We start from the raw sequence: 4,935 nt of genomic DNA on the forward strand, positions 1-4,935 counted from the left end.
GATTATTCAATAAAGAGTTTCAATTGTTAGAATATACTCTTTATTCTTTAATTTTTTTATTAGCAAAACATTTTACAACTGTAATAATAAAAAGAGTTAAATACAATTTTAGTCCTTAAGGTATAGATTGAAAATTTTTTTCGTTTTCAACCTTTTTTACATACAAAATCGTTTCTAAGGTTTAACGTAGTTTTAAAATCGTCATTCAAACCAAAATACCATTTTCTTCTTCTTTTTCTTCTTCATCAGAAGCAAAAACAGAAACAGAAACAAACGCAGAAACAGAAGCTGAGAGTCAATGATACCTCTTCGTATTCTAGAAACAAAGATATTGTAGCTCTCTTTTCCTATTTTCACTCTTCACTTGTAAACACCAACCAAGGAGAAAAAGAACCAGAAAAAAACTGATTCGTTGATTAATGGAATCGATAAACTCGTTTAAGGGGTATGGCAAATTGGACAAGGCAGAGCAACAAGCCTTCTAGAAAAAGACTTGCAAGCGCCTCACCCATACTCATAGTCTCCTCCATGCTCCTCATCGCTGTCATCATTGCCGCCATCCTAGGCACCATCTTACACAGCCGCCGTTCCTCCTCCTCTTCCTTTGGCCCCTCAAAAGAGCTATTCCCACAGAAATAAACACAGAAACAGAACCAAAAACAAACGCAGAAACAACCGCTCATGGACGTGCAATAAGATCAAAGAAATAGAATCTGAATCAGAAGTACAAGAATGATGAAATTAGAATCAGAATCACAAGTACAAGAACAATAAAATTACAATCAGAAGCAGAAGAAATTAGAAGCAGAAGTAGAACGAATCAGAAACAGAACCCTAGAGAGGACAAGCGGCGAGGACGCGAAGCGGCAACGAGGACCAGAAGCACCGACGGGAGTGGCGGCAGTGGCGGAGTGCGACGGCGACAAGGCACCCCTCTTCAGAGGACCAGCGGCGAGGACGTGAAGCGGCAGAGCTCGCGGCAAGGCTCGCGTCTCCTCTCTCCCTCTGGTTTTGGTTCCCAACGGCAACGACGACTCCAAACCTCGCCGACGCGTTCCTCCTTTCCCTTTTCCCCTCTTCTTCCCTCCCTTCCCCCCTCTCGCATGATCCTCCCTTCTTCCTTCTCATCTGTTTTTTTCTTTAATTTATAATTTTTTGGTTAAGGGTAATTTAGTAATAAAAATTAAAATTTTAGTAAAAATGACGATTTTAAAATTAAGTTAAACTTTAGGGACAATTTTATATACAAAAAAAAATTGAGAACAAAAAAAATTTTCGGCTTATACCTTAGAGACTAAAATCATACTTAACCCTAATAAAAAAGTTTATTTATACTTCACAATCAATTTTTTAAATACCATAACTAGTTCAATCTTATTCATTTTTGTTCATTTTTATTTATATTTTTTCTTAAATAAAATAAAAAAATTATTTAATTTCCCAAACAAATTTTTTTAATAATTTTTTTATTTTATTTAAGAAAAAAATTCTTCTTATTTTTGCTTTTAATCTAATTTAGGAGCTTTCAATTCATCCATTAATAATTAGAATGATCTCCCCTCTTCTCTTTTCTCTCTATCCTTCTCTTTTTCTGTCTCTCTCTCCTTCTCTCTCCTCATCCTCTCTCTCTCCCCTCTCTTTCTCTCTCTTTGTCCTTTTTCTGTCTCTGCTTCTCTCTCTCTCTTATCCTTCTTCTCTCTTCTTATCTCTCTCCTTTTTTTCTTTCTCCTCCTCTATCTTCGCCTTCTCTCTCTCTTCTCTCTCGCTTTAGAGAGAAGAGGAGAAAAGAGATAGAAGAGGGATATAGATTGAGAGAAGGTTGAGAGAGAAAGAGAAAAGAGAGAGTAAGAAAAGAAAGAGGAGAAGGAGAGAAAATGAAGAGAGGAAGAGGAGGAGAGAGAGAAAGAAGAAAAGGAAAGAGAGATGAGTGAGAGAGAGAAAGAGAGAAAAGAAAAAAGAGAGAGAGAGAAAGAGATGGGAGGTAAAGGAGAGAGAGAGAGGAAGGAGAGGGAAGAGAGAGAGAAAGAGAGAGAGAAAGAGAGAGAGAAGGGAAAAGAGAGGAGAAAATAGAGAGATATGGGAGAGAGAGAGAGAGAGAAGGAGAGGAGAGGAGAGAGAGAGAGAGGAGGGGAGAGAAAGAAAAAGGGGAGAGATGATTAGAGAGAAAAAGGGGAGGAGAGAGAGGAAGAGAGAGAGAGGAGGGGGAGAAAGAGGGTAAGGAAAGAGAGAGAGAGAGAGAGAGAGAGATAGGAAGTGATAGAGCGGAGAGAAGGAGAGAGAGATAGAGAGAGAAGGAGAGAAAGAGAGAGGGAGAGAGAGAAAGATGGAAGGGGAGAGAGAGGGAGAGAAGGATAGAGAGAGAGAAAGAGTATGTAATTTGGTTTTGAAATTAAGTTTTGATTTTAATTTGGTTTTGGTTTTGGTTAACCGGTTAAAAACCGGTTTTTTTTAATTTGGTTTTGGTTAACCAATTCTAAAAAATATGGATATGGTTTTTAAATTGTTCCATTAAACTGGTTAACCAAAATGTGGTTATGATTTTTTAACCGGTTAACCACATTTTGGTTTTTTTATGAACACCCCTACTTACAAATATACATAGATGCGTTTCATTACAAAATAGGTTTCCTATCCCTCTTACAACAACATAATGTTAATGGTGAGGGAAGAATAATATCTAAACTAAAATATCGTATAAGCAGAACACAACAAAAACTCTTAGTAAACTTCTTCCTCCGTTTTCTGAAAAGATAAAGCTGTAGGGGGTGAGAACCTAACCGCACAGTCTCACCACAGAGTTTTTGGAATTGTCATAAGAAGATAGTAAATAAAAAAACTATTTTGCAAACTCAGTGATTATCGTTGTCTTATGAATCTTTTGAAAAAAAACCCAACAACTAGTCATCCAAAAATCCTTTTTGAAAATCAATATTTAAATATCCAGAAATCCAAAACCTTTCTTTTCCTATAAGAAAATCTTAATCAGAAAACAACCACGCAATCAATCAACACAATCATCAATTCAGCACCAAAGCTCATTCTCAAAAGTAGCACACCAGGACAAATACAGGCAAAACAGACAAGAAAAGCACAGGTTCAAGTAGCTGTTATAGCAAATAGTTTAGATAGCAGTTAATAACAGTTTAACAATTAGGCAAATCAAAACAAATTCAAACCCAAGCATAGCATACAAATGCATATGATGCATGCTTGTCCTACGGCCAATGAGCTCATCTGTCGGTAATACTTCCAATTTTATAAAAATTTCGGCAGCATCTCACAGCGGTGGCGCACGACCCAAGAAGGCAGAGGCTTCAACTGTGGTGACGGAGGAATGGCGGCGACAGAGGCAGCTTCTCCCTCTCCTATCCGCGACCAAGCTCGACGACAGAGGAGGCTGGCAGTGACGGCGGCGACGCAGCTTACGGCGATGGCTTTACGACCGCTACTAGCCTTGGCGGCGGTGGGTTCACAGCAGCGACGCGACGTTCCTTGCAAAGCCTTCCTCCCTCGCGCGTCTCTCTTTCTCTCACCTGCGAGCTCAACAGCAGCAGCCATGGAAGCTCTTCAGACAGCGGCGATGAATGAGTAGGGCGCGGCGACTTCCTTCCCCCCTCTTCTCCCTCGTCCTTTGTCTCCCCTTCTAATCTTCGTTTCCCCCTTTTGCTTTTCTTTTTCCTGCAGCCCCTAGCCTCTCTTCCCTTTCTTTTCTTTCTTTCCTTCTTTTCCCTATGTCCATTTGTGTAGTATGTGTGTCTGTGTTGAAGAAAGAAAGAGGGAGTATGGCGGCTGTGTGTTGTGTTAAGTGAGGGGAGTGGCAGTGAGGCGGCGGGGCAAAAGGATTAGGATTAGGATTTTCAATTTGGGAATTAGGGTTTGCTTTTAGAAAAAATGTGAAATTAGGAATTTTTGGATAAATTGAAATTTATTCATTTTAATTTGCCATTTCTTAAATTAGGTTCACTCAGTTTTTTATTAACATGTATGAATTTTGGAATGATTGAATTATATATTTATTTGAAAAATTTTGATTTTTTTACAGGAGGATCAAATAGAATAGAGTTGAGAACTTTAGAATGCGGATAAGGTTAGAATTGAAAGATTTTCAATCCGTGAATCGATCAGAGTTAAATTTAAAAAAAAAATTTAATATACAAATAAGATTGTGATAGAATTAAAATCCTATCCTATTCTATTTATTATTGGTCATTAACAATCCTAATGACATATATATGTAAAGGAAACTATTATTTTTTAATTTACTTAACTATTAGAGTATATGAAAACTAGTTAACGATGAGAAAATTATTTTTCTTCTTATTATAATTAGTAATTTTATTAATACCATAACCAGTTCAATCTTATTCATTTTTGTTCATTTTTATTTATATTTTTTCTTAAATAAAATAAAAAAATTATTTAATTTCCCAAACAAATTATTTTAATAATTTTTTTATTTTATTTAAGAAAAAAATTCTTCTTATTTTTGCTTTTAATCTAATTTAGGAGCTTTCAATTCATCCATTAATAATTAGAATGAAATCATACTATCAGGCTTAGAAATCTAAATTTTATATTTTATATAAGTTATTTCTACCAAAAAATAAATGAATAATTTAATTATCATTAATGTTAATACAATTAATCAAAGAACAATTATTTAATAACGATTAATTTTTTAATTTATATGGGATATCAAATAAAAAATAATAAAATTATATGTTTATTTAAAAAATAAACTAGTCAAATGATTCGATTTATTTAAGTCATTAATTTATTAGACTTGTATACAGCAAAATATATTAGCATATAATTTAAAAGATTTTTTGCTAATAGATTGAAATAATTTTTGAGGTTATTATTTGTAAGACAGTAATTTTTTATATTTAAGAGTTACTTTAGATATTTTTTTTTAAAATTTTTTCATACTAGAGA

The sequence above is a fragment of the Arachis ipaensis genome, chromosome B01 (assembly GCF_000816755.2).
Source record: "Arachis ipaensis cultivar K30076 chromosome B01, Araip1.1, whole genome shotgun sequence".
Taxonomy (NCBI): Eukaryota; Viridiplantae; Streptophyta; class Magnoliopsida; order Fabales; family Fabaceae; genus Arachis; species Arachis ipaensis.